Source organism: Struthio camelus, chromosome 1 (genome assembly GCF_040807025.1).
Source record: "Struthio camelus isolate bStrCam1 chromosome 1, bStrCam1.hap1, whole genome shotgun sequence".
Taxonomy (NCBI): Eukaryota; Metazoa; Chordata; class Aves; order Struthioniformes; family Struthionidae; genus Struthio; species Struthio camelus.
In genome coordinates, this window is record NC_090942.1 from 78,860,352 (window position 1) to 78,877,881 (window position 17,530).

At 39.1% G+C, this 17,530-nt stretch overlaps 1 protein-coding gene across 3 annotated transcripts in view; it reads right to left on the reverse strand.

Annotated features, from left to right (window-relative positions):
• Positions 1 to 17,233, reverse strand: part of SHISAL1 (shisa like 1) — a 349,437-nt gene extending 332,204 nt beyond the window's left edge. For all 3 annotated transcript variants that reach the window (XM_068951757.1, XM_068951691.1, XM_068951617.1), the window contains exons 1-2: positions 17,122 to 17,233; positions 15,472 to 16,163 (exon numbers count right to left, since the gene is read on the reverse strand). The gene's annotated coding sequence lies outside the window, so the exon portion shown is untranslated. The remainder of the gene's footprint in view (positions 1 to 15,471; positions 16,164 to 17,121) is intronic.
• Between the last annotated feature and the right edge of the window lie 297 nt (positions 17,234 to 17,530).

The following is a 17,530-nucleotide window of genomic DNA, read 5'->3' on the forward strand; positions in this document are numbered from 1 at the left end:
GCACAAGAACAAGCAGTGGGTACAGTGAGTGGGTACAATATCCTTATTTCCAAAATGAAAATTTATCAGACCGGTTTCATTCTGTGGGTTTGAAGCATCTATGTGAAGTGAAACACGTGGGAAGTAGTAGAGAGGGCAATTGTTTGAAAGGTAGCACATATAAAAGTGGAAATACTTATAGAAATTGGAGATGTTTATAGTAAGTTGCGCTCTGAGATGCAGAGGTGGGATGAGCTAAAGTTGAAAGCATTACAGTGGTAGACCCACGGCAGAGTGCATCAAATGATGAAATGCCAAGGGGAAAGAAAAAACATTCAAACAATGTTATCAGTTTAACCTGGAAGCTGTTTACACTTAATGACTAAATATAGATTAGGCTGAACATAAGGGAGAGCACCCTCTGGAGCAGAACGAGTGGTGGTTCTCTGTTGATTTTGATTTCAGTAAAAATTTTGGTATTAAGGAAGGGGGGAAAAACAGCATAGGAGAGAGAAGGGGAAAGATCATTTTCACCTTGTGGGTTCTTGGCCATGAAAGACTTCGGAGCATATTCACAAGGCGTATGGGAAGAAGATGGTCCAAAATACTTTTCCAATAGGAAAAGGAATAGATCTCAGCTACTTGCTCAGTTATCCCAGGGGGAAGTGTTGGTTTTTTGTTTTTTTTTTTAAGTGCATTCAATATCACCCTTTAAAAGCTATCCTTTACTACACAGAGGATTAACACTTCAGTTTTTAGAGGTTATTTCTACAACTGTAATCTATTTAAAGGAAACTTTTTCCCCTAAAAAATCAAGGTGAAAAAAACCTCACTACACCGAAAAGTAAAGAAAGATTCACATTCCTTAAACCCCGTATTTCATATCAATAGATGAAAGTCATCAGACTACCAACAGTAAACTTTAATAAACGTCAAGGCTAGCAAGGACCTAAGATGGAGCATGACCTCCTCCAAGAATGCTAGACTGATGCCGTGAGGCTGGAAGGCAAGGACATCGGGCTGGATCTCTTCAGCAAGGCTGGGGTCTGCATCCAGTGGAAACTGAGCTTTCGAGCCGTGACAGGTTTCCCCCATCCAGGCAACCTCTCCTTCTACATTTCTTTAACTTAACGTAACAATGGCTCTTGAATTATAGAGAGGACTTTATCTTCAGTTCCAGACTTACAGGGGCAATATGTTTTGCACATCCTGCGCTTTTCTTTCAACTCCAGAGCCAACTTTGCTGCCAGGCACAGTAGCCCTATGAAAAGCCTTACCCTCTGCGTAAAACAAGTATTTAAAAGGGACATTTTGCTTTGCTTGGCTGCTGAGCAGCTAGAAACAAAAGCATTTGCTCTTTCACAAGGTACTTGCAATTTGCACAAACTCCTAAGCACACGTCAACACTGAGAGACCTGAGGGGGTGAAGAAGAAAAACTTTCATGGTAAAGTAATTAGCGCAGACTGTCAGATCTGAAGCAAGGCACTTGGCAGCGCAACAGAAACACTCCACTGGTCTCCACTTTTGCTGCCCTTTGTCAGAAGGTTATTGGCTGCTGCCGAGAAGATCCTCATTTAGATATTACTTGCTGAACAAAATAATATCCACATGGAAAATTTTACTGAAATTACAGGGGGGGTTGAATTTTTCTGTTTTGTTTTCCCTAAATTTTGAACAAGCAACCACATGAAACTAATTATCTTGACTGCAACTTATCAACGCCCTCCTTCGCATATGTACATTCATCTGCATATATATAGGGAGCTGTCTGTGCTAAGCTTATTATTACAATTTTACTTGTTTTGACCACATAGGAGGATGGAATGGCATTTTTAAAAAGTGAAGTTGAACAATAGCTCATGAGACTCTTTTCAACATTACGTATGCTAAAAACCTGCTCTCTGAGCCTATTCCAAGGTAATGCATCCTTCCTTGTCCCAACAAATTACGGCCAAAGATACAGTGCATTCACACTATGGGTTAGTGGAATCCAGTTTGCATTCCAAGAATGCTATCTGAAAAAATCCAGACAGCCAGCTACAAATAAATGAAAACAGAAGAGTTTTGCACACCTTAGGAATAGCATAACGTTATTTGTCTCACAGCTGAAGAGGATTTGAATAGACAGGAAGAAAGCTTAGCACAGCCAAACTGTATTTTTTTCCTTCACAGCTGCTTTAGAAATACCACTGACTCTACGGTGTTCTTGTTCTCTTTAAGCATTCAATTTTGGTTTGGTTTTAGTTTTCACACTGGATTTGTTTCAGTTTTGCAAAGGTGTCCAGAAAGCTATACAAGAATGCATGGAGGAGATGGTTTTGTAAAGAAGTTATTTTTTCAGTTTCTCCCATTACTGATCTAACTGGCCCTGTACAGGCATATGCATTCAGAAAGGCCTGCCCCAACTTAGTGGAAGCTCTGCTACAGCAGAAAAGTGTGAAGGGCTGCTTTGGTTATAATGTGTACAAAAAACAAATATTGCCCGCTGCATCACTCTCTGGTTATGAGTCAGCCTTGCTGAAAGGATCCAACAATGTACTGTAGCAAAATTAAGAGGAGGAAGAATGTTGATGTCTTAAGTTTAGTCCAAGTAACAGAGAAATGGGGATCTCTTTAGATAGATTCCATCTGTAACAAGTGGAAATAGTTTCTCCAAACAGAAAGAATAACTTTTACAAATGGTTCCTTAGCGTACAAAACGCCATTCTAAACTCGGAACACTTTTCTTTAGCAAACTGCTTAACATGCGCCTGGAGCAAGGACAATCTCAGTTGTCACATTTCTGGTATCTTTCAGTTAATCTGATTACTTGTTAGCCCACAGTGGGATTCAGACATGTCACTGCATGCTTCTCCACAGCCAGTTTTCCCCATCTTTCCACTACTTTTGCAGTTACTTATTTAAAAAAATGCACATATGAATATTCTGTGAAAGGGCCTGATATTTTCTGAGAAGCAGCAAACTTCTGCAGAGCGCCGTACTTCAGGTTCTTAACTTCTCCAGTTACCTCAGAGTAGGAATTTCACAGATTACCTATAAAAAGGCAGCTGTCTGCCAAGGGAGGTTAACCTATGCAAGAGGCAAAGCTGGAACAAAAAGATGAAAAACAGTAAACCATCACGGAATGAATAAAATAATGTTGTTCAAGTGGCTAAAAGAGCAACAGCTCACAGAGTTAAATGACAACACTGCTGTTCTCACAAGCTCTGGTCTACATATCTAAACCGATTTTTTTTTTTTAAGAGTTATGACAGAAGACAGTTTTCCTAAGGAACTTGCTTCATTCTAAACTTCTCTCCCCATCTTGAAGAAAGAAACCAGGAATTATTACAAACATTAAATCCCAAGAACACGACAACTCAAATAGAGTCAGCCTCTGTCAGAGAACAGAGAGATGAGCCATTTGGCTTGCTTTCTACATCATCTGCAGTCAGTGCTAGTACGCGCACATCAGCAAATAGCCCAGCATCAGAATTATCTGACAATTAATCACAACGGGCAGAGTAGACAGTCTGACTAGTCTAATTTCAGATGCTTCTATTTGACTGAGCACTGATATGATGCATTGAAATGACCAAAATGGAAGAAATTTCAGCAGAAAGAGAAATAGCCTAGTATATCCCTGCCAAGTCTAGTAATATTTGTATTGGAGAATTCTCCCTTGATGTACACCTTATTTTCTTCATGCGGCACCTAGAAACCCAAGGGAGATGGAATACCATCTTTTTCTGATGTGGTCTTTGGCACATGGATACTTCACAATCCTAGTGCTGGCACAGGTGAAGGACATTGAAATAAATGCAGCACAGAGTTGAACTAAATAAATAGTCTTGGCATGCTGAGCACTACCCAAGTTCATACTCCCAAAACTGTTATGCAGCAAACAACCAGAGCACATAAATGTTAACGAGCAGTTAAAGTAGTAAAGCATAAATCTGCTCCTGAAAACCGGAATTAGTACCTCCTGGTCTTACATGCATGTGCTGGGGTGACGTGAAAAACCAACAGGGACAGTAGCACTCTTATTGCTTGATGTTCTTCTCAATAGGTTCCTGCAATGTCATGTAGCAGGAGCTAACAGCAAGGGTTCTAGTCTTCTGCCAGGAAAGTTTGGTTTTGCCCATGGAACAGATTGCAATTGACAGGTGAAAAAGTAATCCTTGTAACCATTATACATCCGAGTAATTCAATTTTCTGCTGATTCTTAATTTAGTACTTCAGTGGTTACCAGGCCAACACAGTGACTGCTAATTATACACCTGAAATCCCCTTTACTTTAATGAAGAAAGTCTTGCCCCTTGGGCTTATGAAGGCAGCTGACACAAAGGCACCAAGTGAGCCAGAAAAGAAACGACATCTGATTCGGTAACACCTGAAGCATTATACCTGCCATCAAATACTGCACCCACCCTTCCTGCTCCAAGCAGCACAAAAAAGAGTAGGTACAAAACACAGCAGCAGGGGCATGCAGACCACAGTCATTAAGCTACGGAAGACAGAAATAGAAAGAAATCAGCAGAGTCATTATTTGTGTACTGCACAGTCAGGGGAGGACTGCTGTTCCTCCAGCCTTTGTCAAGCCTTTTGCAAGTCCCATTTAAAATGTCTGTGGTGCTTCCTTAGGGAACGCATTCCAGGAGCTCCAAGATTCTGCTCTTAAATTAAAATAGTCAAGTTGCCAACCCAGATTGAAAGCAAGATGGATGCACACTTTGGAGACTGTCTGTTATTTGGCCTGGCATCTGATGCAAATAAATTACTAATAAACTAGATACCCTTTTGGACTCCTGGATATCAAGTTGAACAGAGGATTTAACAGGCAATTAAGACAAGCAGTGTCTGATCTCATGCAAGGTCCCTAAAGCTGTTCTGATAACAGTTAAGAGACATGCTTCTCTCTGTCTACCATCCTTTTCTGACTCACATCTTATTATACAGCCAAGAATCACTGTATTTATCTTCACAGCACTCCCAGAGGATCACACAGAGACCACGCAGTTGCAGCAAAATAGAGATTCAGCCAAGGACTGCTAAATCCAAGGCTTGAAGTAGTGGACATTTTTAGACATGACAGTGGCTTTTCTTGGTTCTAAAACAAATTAGTATTTTGAAAGAGGCTGTGGGGTCAGCTTTAGAGACGATTCACATTCAACGTAAGTAATATTAGCCTAGGTTTTAATGGCAAGGGATCTTCTATCCTAATCCGTAAAAAACAAGAAAGCATAAACAGCCAGCCTTCCTTCTTTCTTCAGGTGCCAGTTTCCCTGACTTTTAGCTTCCATGTTCCCTTGAGCATGTGGTGAATTAGGCACCCATGTGTTTGGAATGAAGCTTGACAAATGTTTACAAGGTGGGTGAAGAGCCCACTGCTCTTATTTCTGAATCTTCATCAGATTTGTGCTCAAGGGCTGAGTGTTCGCTGTTGGCTAGAAGTCTGTGTATTACAGTGGAAACAATTTAGAAGTATTATAAAAACAGTCCAGTAATTTTCCCTAAATGTGAAATCACAAGTCCATCCAAGTTTTGTGTCCTGCTTACAAAAAGAAAGGGGCACTGACCTTTAACTCAATCATTTCTATGTTTGTGGTGTCTCAGAGTACCTTAGCAATTATTCACTGCTGGGGAAAAAAAAAGTACTTGACAGAGTTTACATATTCCTGTTATATTCTCCCATTGCAATAGTTTTTCAAAAAACTGATTTTAAAACAGAATTTCCAGCACTATTGCATTTTATTTAATTAGAAAATCTTCGCTTGTGGAAAAACTAAGTGTTTTGGAATTTAAAGAAATCATCAGAGTATTAAAAAAATAAACATTACACATTTGAGTACAAAGGTGCTGAGAGCAAGAATTGCTCTAGTCCCTATCCTGTTGTTTTTTTTTTTTTTAAGCTACAAAAGCTTTTACGTATATTTTTCAGAAGCAACAGACATGGCAAAAGTCAAGCATCTGAAAGTAGGTCCTGGTACTGTGCCTACAGTCCATTTGAGAAACTGGAGGTATAATGTAGCCTTGTTACCTATATGCATTTTCGAAGGCATTACTCTTAAAACAGACTCGCATTGCTATTTAATCACGGGTGACAGGTTTCCCATGGTAATAAGCTTCAGGTAATTTATGAAAGAAACTTAGCCTTTCTGCTTAAACATATACGAAAGATAAGGAGGATTACGAGTCAGAGGAGAACGTTTTCTCTCAATGGTGTTATATTGCACAGGTAACTAAACCCAATGATAGATTTCTTTGTTTTCATCCACTGACATTGACAACACTGACATTGACACTGACATCGACAACAAAGGTTGGCTCAAGGCCAACCTTTCAGGCAAGGACGCTCAATGCTAGGCTGCCGCATCCACACTTCAATTAGAGGTTTATTTTTACTGACCTGACTAAAAAAAAAAATGACCTGACCATTTGCAACTCTGGGTTTCCTAGTCCGGAAGTTGCACCTGATAGTTTCAGGTTGCGATAAAGATTTTCCAGGAAAAGGCTCTATGCAGTCCTTATCAGAAAGGAAGGAGCTGTGTGTATAATATTTTGTACTATCCTAGCTCTCTCTATACATAAAGTCTGAAGCAAATTAGCATTTTCAGCTACAGGAAGACTAAAGAGTCAAGGGCATTGCAAACAGCAGAAGAAAAACACCAAAACAGCAAAAATATAAACATAGGTCTGTGCTGGACTCTTGTTAGGTAGATGGGCATGAGATGGGCAAAGAGACTTTCATTAGAGCATAACAAGGCAGGAAAAAAATTGTAATATTGTGGCAGGATTAAATAAGAGGAGCAGCTTCACTATTATCTACAACAGCCAAAAGATCCATGCAAAAGTCTGAAGAACTTCCAGGCTTTTTAGTAAAACAAGAAGGTGCATCTCCTGTAAGCATTAAGAAAAAAAAAAAAAGAGAGAGAGAGAGAAATACAAAGCCAGGTATTTACAGACTACACAAAAGGGCTTTCAACACAATTATATCTGTGAGAGTTTCTTAATAAGGATAAAAGGATGGGGGGGAAGAGCTTAGCAAGAGTGGTTAGCTAAAATCAGACAGTAGCTATAGTATGTGCAAAGACAGAAAAAGAGTTTATATCTGAGTGTAGCAAGTGAGAAGGAGAGAAGACCTGATCTTGCACAAAAGTAGCATAAAATTCAAAGAAAGACTGAAAAGAAGACATCTGGGCACTATGGAGAAAACTATGATAAATCCTACATTCAGAATAAAATGCAATAATTTCCGAGACAGAATTCTTTTTGCCAAAGTTTACTGGCTAAAAATGGTGAGAGGTGATGCAAAATGAAACAAAATAAGAACAAAACAAAAAGCAAGCATTGATGTACAGGATGAGATTTTACTTGTATATAGTACTAAGGTAATAAAACAACAAAAACAAATACAAAGACAAGGCAAGCAGCTATGATTAAACAAGCAATCCAGTGTCTAACACTGAATTATCAACTATCAAGTATGTAACATACTATAAAGACTTCTTCAGCACTATAGGAAGAAGAAAAAGAGAGACAAACAGAATCATTCACCCCTGCCGAGGGCTAAAGAGAACATTCCCTACCACGTAATCTTTTGCAGAAAATATTTACATGAAATAATGAAGTAAGAAGAGTGAGAAGTAATATGAAGACTTTATTACTTCCTGACGCTTAGAGAATATATTCAGATACCTACCTGGAAGCATTTTGTATCTTAAATGCAAGACCTTACATAAGAAGTGATCCTGCTCAGAAATAAAATTCATCTAAGACATTTTAAATAAAAATCCCGGAAGTAGTAAAATTATTCAATATTTATAATTGAAATTATAGTCCTAGAATGTAAAAAATATTCATATAACTTCAAACTTAGATACATGGCTATGTTTTGGTAACTCTGCACTATAGACAAAACTTATCTGTCAGAGAAGAGAATGTCTTTTTAAGTTGACCATTTAGCTTCTGAAAGACCTTCACACGCACACATTGACTGAGCTCACCTGATGCTGTTCAGCAAAGAGTAATAGTGTTTCTAAAGAAAACTAAGAAGCATCACCACAGAACTGTGCAGCTGCAACTTTCCAATAAATCACCAATTCTTCTGCATCACTGGACAGATGCTCAAGGCATCAGATTTAAAAAGAATTAATCAAATATGGTCTACCATTTCTTTGGTTTCTCCAGACCGTTAAGATTTGACAGAAAATGGTACTGAACATTAAACAATTTCATATCTCACTAGCGCACAGACAATCTCAAATAAGTTTGTGTTAGTTCCGATACACGGCCTTTTGCTTAACAAAAGCGAGTCTGTTACTTTCCTGTCCTATCAGTTTTGAACTGAATCAAATTATAAGCTAAGGCTCTCCAGTACACAAGTCTGAAGCCCGAAAAGTCTTCTCCTTAATGGTAATCATTTTAGTCAGACTACAATACCACATGCTTTTGCTTACACCTGGATCTTATGCTCCACCAGAACGGTGCAGCTGCGCCAGTTCAATACAAGCTAGCGTAACTGCTTCATTGCTTTTGGGAGCTTGAATTCATTGCTATAAAGACCTAACAGACACCACCTAAAAAGCAAGCCAGACAATAGAAAAACGATGCAAATTTAGAGAAACAGAGACATCAGTCTCTTCAGCAGCAGACTATCAGCAGAATAAGAGTAACACAGGATGGCATCAGCAGCATCTGGAAGGCAAGCAACTTCGAGCTCAGGTCCCAGTATCTGAGAAGTCAGCTGGGATGGCTTTATCCAAAGGGATTATCGCTTTCTGATTTCAGATGTGTGCCTTTGTGCAAGGATACTTGGTACTTCACAAGCGCCCCCCCCCCTTTTTCCTTCTCCCTTAAAAGGGCAAAAACATTGTCAGCTTCCAGAGTAGAGTGAGGTTATTATCAAGATTTCAAGGATCACACCATTCAGCATATTCATACAACAGTTGGAAGAGAAAATGACTACTACAGTGACAAAAGGTGTCTAATGTTACTGCACTTGTTCAGGAGTCTCAGAACTAAGGCAGGCTGCAAAGAGTTACATAAAGATCTCACAATAGTGACTAGTGAAAAAACAGACTGAATTGAATTAGAAGTTAGTGATGGGAAATATCACCTTAACTATATGCACACAATGATAGACTAACTCAACTGTTACAGCTTAAGGACCAAGATTCTGTTGTGGATAGTTCTCTCCAAAGTTAACTCTCAGCAACAGAAAATGAATTGTTAGGGATGAAATGGGAAGGTTCATTGTATCCTTGTATCTATCCTTAGTGCTCCCCCTTCTCAAACTCCGCTCGTCTGTGTGATTAGCCCATCTCAGACAAACCTGGCCACGGTGAAGAGGTGACATAAATGATTAGAGAATCCCTTGCATGGTCTTTGGAGAAGGAAAGACTAAGTGGATTAGAACTTTTTAGCTTGGGAAAGAAATGACTAAGAGGATATTAGATAATCTGTAAATTGTGAATGGTGCGGGCAATAACGAATAGCTATTCCCTCTTTCTGAGGGTACAGAAAATCTTCAGATAGCAGTTTTAAAGTTAACCATTGGAAATATTCCAGATACTGAAACTCCCTGCATATGATGTTGCAGAGGGCAGTTAGTATGCAGATACAGTGAGGACGACTGTCAATATCTGTTAAAGAGAAAGGAAAAGCATTTCAGGAAGTCCCTAAATTGCTAATTGCTGGAAGCTGGAGAGGGTGCTCAGGGAAGGATTGCTCTATTAACCATGGCATCTAGTATTGACTCCCGTCAGATACGGAACACACTGGTCTTCGACCAGTCCCAGTGTATCAGCTCTTACGCTTGTGTTCAAGAGCAAAATATCTTCGAATCCTATCTTGCTTGGGCGATAAAACAAAATTTATTCCTGCATCTAAGATTACTGAGTTAAAACACTTCAGGATCCTACTGCCATTTTCCAACAAAAGTCTTCTACTCCATGACTTCTAGGCAGCTATATTAACTTAACACATGCCTGCTGCTGCCTCAAGAAGTAACCAGCTAGAGTTATCCCCCTTTCTTCTCCAGTACAATTAACTTACTGGATCTTTTTACACTTAGACTATGCAGATGTTCTGATGACCTAAGTCAAATTATCCATTTTGTGATTCAAAGCTTTACCACATCTTTCTCACAGAAAACACAGGAGTTGGCAGGCACAGTACTGATAAGCTTTCCTGTAAGATGTAATATCAGCAGCTTTTAAAACACAGTTATAATGAACTGCAAGCTATTTTAGAAAGGTATGTGAACATATTATAGTCAAGATCTTGAAAACTAAGAACAGGGAAAAGAGTTATGCACTGGTATTCTAAGGGAAAAGAAACATCAGGATACGTATTTAGGTGCAGAAGTAGTGACTACGGCAGCATTTTTTTGAAAACGCCATTTATAGATAACCGCAACAGCCCTTCCAGTCATTTTTGGGCAAGCATTTTCCAGACAGCTCACTATGTAGGTAAATACATTAATGTCAATACGGATAAAGCAGCGTTATTTTGATACGAGTAATAGGGAAGGAGGGAGTAGGAGACATAAGATAGTCCGTGCTTGATAGCTGCCTCCCTGTAGTTGGGTCTAATAAACTGTTGCTACACTAGACAGCAGCTGATTATCCCAGATGAGATGTTTCAGAATAAACCCTCGTGACTCTGTCAGTGCTTATATGACAAATGAAGTCATGAGCTTCACCTGACATTCAAGAGCGCTACAGAAGCAGGAGAATTCGCACTGAAATTACTCAGTGCCTGCAGCTAGAAAACTTGGGTGATGGCAAACAGACTTGATGAGTAAACATCAGATATTTAATGTCTCAGAATAAAGTAGCTGCTGAGCTACTTTTAAACCTTGGGCCAAGCACAGTGGGCAAAATATTTCCCTTCATGTAAGCAACCTCTGGCATCATTTATCACTTTCTATTCATCAGTCTGTTTCTGACGCTGTTGCTATTCCCGCCTTGACCCTTTATAAGGTCCTTCATTGAAGCTACTTTTCACTGCCGCTATCTTCTTCCAGAAATCAGGACTGAAGTTATCAGCTAAAAAGGTTCCATCTGCCAACAAAAGGAACAGGAAAATACACCAATACACCATTTGCTCTTGCCAAAGTAGAATAGAGGGTTAAAAGGTACCCTACCCTGGAAAAGAAGAGTTCACCCTTACAGAAATAGCAGTGAGTAAGATGGATGCATCCCTCTCTCTCCAAAAAGTAGCAACATCTTGGAGAGAAAGGATAAAGTTGCAATTAATTGTAAGACTAAGGTTGGAAATGGATATACTTTTAATGTTTTAACTATTATAATGCAAATATTTTCAATTTATCCTCCCCTAAATGTTAAGTTCCATTTATAAGAAGTGAACACAAAGAAAGAGAAAAACAGAAAACAAGTTGCATTAAAAAGAAATCTTTCAAAATAATGGGGGGAAGAACAGCTTGTTTAACACGCTTTCTCTTCTCCAGTTCTATCAAAATGGAAAAAATGCTAGCCAGCTCCATAAGCTATTAAAAGGCAGCAGAGCCTCATTTAAAAATCACGTGTTCCACTTCAACATTTTTCAGGAGAACCACATTCCTGTTGGGCTGAACAGACCATTACAATTGTGGACCCGTGACCAAACCAGCTTGTCCAGTGTGTCCTGCTCCCCGTATATGTGCTGTTTTCTTGGTTCAGCCAGCAGCTCCTGATTTCTGCTCCACATCCTTCTCTCTCCCACTTGAAGGTGGATGTCAAAGTCCCTCTCACTACGCAAGCAGGTAGAGAAATATCAGCCTGCGCTGTCTCCCTCGTCCTGGCTCACCCTCGGGTCACTGGGCTACTTCTCTCCTCTCTCCTGCCTACTCTCCAATTGCTCGCGCCCATGCTCCAAAACACCAACAGGGGCCTCTTTCTTTGGACCTCGAGGTTTTTTCCTCCAGGCATGCATGAGACAGTGATCCTTTCTGGATTTCTGTCTCAGTTTTCTCCTCTGTTTCTCACTACCTCTTGAACAAGTTCATACTTGATGCAATATTGCAAAGGACAGCATAGTTGTGAAGTCATAAGGAAAAACTATGGCATCCCTGAAGGGAGATATTTTCCTCACTTTAGGAAATTAAAGCCCAGAATGTTACAATAGCTTACTAATGAGAAAGTTGTTGCAACCAGTATTTGCAACTCCACACTCTACAGTGGCGTAGTAGGCAGTGACCATTTCTGTGTCTTTAATATTTCAAAAAAAAATGTAAGAAATATGTATTAGAATTAATCTGTAAAAATGCAGCTGACTGAAGACATCTAGCAACTCAAAATAAATATATATATAAACCTATCCCCATCTCTACAGAGATAATTCATGCCTTAAAAACAACCAGAAGACGACAAACCATTGCACTATGAACCACTGTAATGTTTCACAGTTTCAGTCAACCCACAGAGTGTGAATGAAAAATTGACAGAAGAGGAAAAAAATCTATACATAGATAAAGGAAAAAAAGATGAACTCTAAGCTATGTGGAATTTTTACTGTTTCTAGAGTTCAAAAGTTTTAATACAAATAGCCAAGATATTTGGCCAGAATGAATGCATGTGGGAAAAGAGAATCTTGTCCTCTAACAGAATTAGCTGAAACACCTCTATTTTAGAAACAAGTAAAAGAAAGAAATCCAGTCCTGCTGTCTTTTCTCAGCCTTGAAAAATGAGAGGCTAGAGAGCTTTTAAATTGCGACAGCTCGATCCATGAAAAAAGACATCTCACACTGTAATGCCTTTAGATACAGAGGCAGAGTTACTTTTGAATTCTGATTGCATGTTTTATTCAAAACCCTTTTGTTGTGGTTCCTCACATGGATGCCTCAAATGAACTTATAGCAAAGTGCTGCAATCCAAGAGTGCTGGCGGATATAAGCTTTCCCAAAGTACTTCTTTCTTTTACCTCCTTCTGTTATCCACAGAAGTGGGCGTCCTCATCCAAGCAAGGCTCCCTTCATGCCTACTTAATGAGAGATTAGTCCTTATTCCTAACCCCCCAGGAGAAAACAGTGCATAGACACAGGGTGCAAGAGCTAACAAACTGATGTGCCCATGTTCACACAGGAAGTTAGTGGCTGAAACAAGAGTACAATCCAGAATCCTTTGCAGGACATAAATCCCACGCATAAGCAGTTATCTGAAAGCACCTAAAGTCCCCAGTAGTAGCAGCTCTTTAATCAAATCTTCTCTTTCACAAAACATGAAAGCATCATAGTCCAGGAGAGATAAGTCAACTAGATATCAGTGGTCTTTTCTCTGTGTGTGTGTGCGCGCATGCACATTTCATACAACTGTATGCAAGCACTGTATAGAACTCAGGAGTGAACAGTAACAAGTTTAGGCACTGGAAAACATCTCAATCTTCTCCAGCATAGGCTGGAGACTCAAATGGGAAATTTACTTCAAGATAAACAGTGAATGAAAACTGAGAAACCAGTTACACTTAGGTATAAGCAAAAACAAAAAACCCCTTTCATTTGTATAAAGCTACAGTTCCTGCAAAATCAGTATGTGATTTGTGAAGCTCTAAGTGTATTATTGCCAAGTACCTGTGGCAAAGAAGTCTGGCAAGAGCATTCACCTACTGCCAGTCTCTATTTTGTTAGTTTATCTGACCACAGTTAAAACAAAGTGAATAACTGGAATCAGTTCTAGCCCAGGCCATTATTTAAATACATATTTAGTCAGTGAGAGGGACGTTATGCCTCGATATCAATGTCAGAACTGAAATATTGGATCATACCTTTAGACTAGAGGACTCATGGTAGCCAGACCCATGATTTAACAGAAGTGGCAGAGAGCTTATGCAACAGGCAACTTTTAAGACATACACTCCTCATATATGGCTGCATATATAACTGCTGAAAACTAAGTTCTTTGCACCTTCCTATAGATTTTTGTTCATTACCGATGACAGTCAGACATCCTGGATATTTATACAGATTACAAATAAAATCACATTGGAACATGAGATTAACAAATATGATCACAAGGGAATGCACTGTTCCCTCTGACTTTTAATAAATCCTTTCCATAGGACTGTTGGCAGTAATTAGGTTGTTTTACTTCTTAAAAGGAAAATTCTTATACCTTTTTGGAAAAGGAAAACATCATCATAAGCACCGGGGTGCTAATCCAGTAAAACACTTACATCATCGCTTGGTCTCATAACCATCAACAGTTTTTGAGCAGACTCGTCTTTTGGTTACTGAATTGGGGCTCTCTGAGCTTATCCAAGTGACATTCATCATTTTACATAAAAAGAAACTTGGTAACAGCCATTATGACTGTTATATTCACACAGGAGGATATGCTCGTTCATCATTTATGGAAGTCTGCTGAATCTTGTAAAGAAAATGAAAGCCACCTGCTCTCATGTAACGAATTGCTGAAGATGAAAGAAAAATTGAATCAATTTGTGCATTTGGAAAGGAAGATACCTGGGGAAGTTACTAAACGTTGCGATCTAGCTAGCAGAAGATAAAGCTGGTTCTTATTTCACGTTTGTTGTATACTTTTGTGGGAAGAGAAAGGGGAAGAGAAAGGGGGGTGGCCTTCTCTGTAATCTCTGAAGATAATAAAACTTCCAATTCAGCAACAGAACATACAAAGAAAAAACACATTTTCTGACACTAGGGAAACTGATGCAAACTCATGTTTTTGCAAGAGAGGGACACAGCACTTCATCACTGCTTAGCAGAATTTAGCTGAGTAGCTGATAAAAAAAATATATAGCATGTTTTAGAATATTTAATTAGTCTTTTGGGTTTTTTACTTGAGAATGAAATGCCAATCATCATTGCATTGGCTCCTCAATGTCTCAATACAATTTTTATGTGCAATGCCATAAAACGTAGTATGTTAAAAAGTAGCATTACTTGGATAATTGCCTTGCAGTAATTAAGGACCCTGAAAGCTTTTTAAAATTCTTTGTAGTAAGTGATCTTTATATAATATCATGGTACACTGTCATCATTCTACCCAAAAGTGGGCTTTTACCTGAAAGAGTTAGGTAGCCTAAGGTAATTTTACAGGCTTTAAGAAAGAAGTTACAGGGTAAGATTTAACACCACAAGGGGGAAAAAAAAAAACAACCCAAGATGAAGAGTTGTTTTGAAGCGCCCATCTGCCTGCAGTAACTACAATGGGAACTCAGACCACCATCAACATCACCTTTAAAGTGTTAAGACTTAGATGAGAATAAGCTACTTACTTAACACACGCAGCCTATTATTGTAGAAATTAACACCTGAGAATGCCTGAATTGATAAATGAAACACTAAAAAATTCTGTAATTAACAGCACTTTCTCTCTAATCACGTTCCATGTTCTTTGCATGAGTCGTCAACAAAACCATGCTGACTAGATGATGGATGTAGCAGAGAAAGCTTTTTCCCAGGGAGAAAAAATAAATATTTTTTGCATGCAGTAGAGCATTAAATGTATGTACAATCATACATCAGTGAGGATGATAACATTTTGAATACATACCTTTTCACTGGAAAAACTAGCAGTCTCACCAGCAAGAAGCACATCCTCACGTATATCATAATGCAGTCTTTAATTCCTTGAGAGCTTCTGACATTGCTTAAATTTTGATGCCTAATCTTCAGTGTCAGACAGTTCTATAGGAACGAGCGTAGACAGTCCACATTCCAAACCAACTCTAATCTAGATGCTGCACTGCTTTAGTGGTACAACACCAAGTGTACAGTAACAAGCAGAGCTCTCTCAGCAAAGCCAGGAGACGCAGCTAGGTGCTCAGGTTCAAGTCCAAAAGTAATGCAAGCTTCCAGCCCCAGGACTTCTGGACAGCGACGACTTGTATGATTTGTGTAACTTTCACTCCAAAGCATGCTTCTCAGTCTTAATACACTTACGTAGGTCTCAGCCAGTGAGTTACCTTTGTTGGTGACAGTCCTTTCATCTCAGCTACAAGTTTTTGTGTAGGCAGAAGTTCTTCCGAATGGAGGAAGTTCTTCCTCATTTACTATCATGCACAACGGTTCTTACAGAATAGCACAAGCGTCAACTTCAAACTGAAGTAATTTTGACCTAATATGGTTTATTAATAGCAATTAGCATTCAACATGCAGATTTGCAGCATCTTAACCCCTTTAGGCAGGCTCAATTATGAAATTAACGATAAAACTGCAAAATCAGCTCAGGTTATCTTGAAGAATCTGAAACAGAGGTGGAAAGCGGAAAAGCATTCAGTTGCATCAAAAGGAGAAAGGAAAGGCTGCTATGTCCATTTATGGCTTGGGGAAGTAATTCTGAAAGGACCTGCTAAGGACGCTGGTAGCAGAGCTGGGCTAACTGAAAAGCCTAGTATATAAATCTAAATTTTAATAAAGGTGCTAAGTGATATTAGATGCTCTTTAACATGCTGTTAATAAGAAAACATTCCAGATGGACAATTCTTAATCAACTACCACACTCTCACTTGCAGTCTTGACAACTCATTTAATATTACTGTAGTCTGAATTTTAAAACCACAGTTCCCCACATTTTCTCATGGGCAGAACAGTTATGTAGCTACACGAGTCACAATTTCAGTCCGCCTTGTCTTTCACGGATGCAATACTGTCTTCCCAAAGATGTTCACTGTTGTTCTGAAAATCGAGCTGCAAACAGTGGTAAAATTAAAAGCAAGAGATATTTGCCAGTAGTTCCCTAAATTTAAAAGCAGACCATGATTTTACTGAGTTATACTGAGTTCGCAATCTCACCAGAAGCTTCTAAATAACCGTTACATAGCCTAAATCCTAGTACCTGAAGGTACATTAGGAGGCTCTTTGCTTTTTAAAGATGTTTCTAATTCTCCTTGGCGAGTCTGAAAAAGGCTTAAAGACATGCAACTATACAGTAGTGTTTAAAATCTAGTTAGAAATAAAAAAATACATTACTGACATAGCTCAGTTTTTACAGATCCTTATTAGAAATAGGACTAATATGCTCTAGAAGAAAGCTCTTCAGATGGGCTGCGATGTGCTTTTCATGCTAATGTATAAGAATATGAGGAACAATTATACTTCAATGCAGCTGCATGTTCTGTAGAATGCTTGTGACATTTTATGAAGCTGCGTTACTTTGAAATAAACAGAAAAAGTAGAATTCTTCAGAAATTAAGGATTTTACCTGGAATAGATGTCCCCTCAAATCAAAAGGGAAGAGCCTCACAGAATGTGTTAAAATCTGCAAAGGGTGTGATGGATCATCTCTGTTTCCTCCCAGTTGTTTTCCATGCTGAAGACTGAAACTCTGAAAGCAAACACGAATGGGCAAGCACAGGGTCAATGTACAAGGCTGATGCAGCCCTGCATAAGTCCCACAGGAAAAACACACCAGAAACAGCAGGTATTTGCTGCTGCTTGTATTGTGGCATTTGCACAGTTCTGGAGGACCCCTAGCACTAGTACTTCAGGAAGCCTGAAGTACTTCAGAGCAGCCTAAGAGCTAAAGCTGATGCAGAACTGGCCACTGAACTGGGATGCCATCTTCAGGTCCCACTTTGGCTTCTGTAAGTGAACATCTAGTCTAGTAGCTG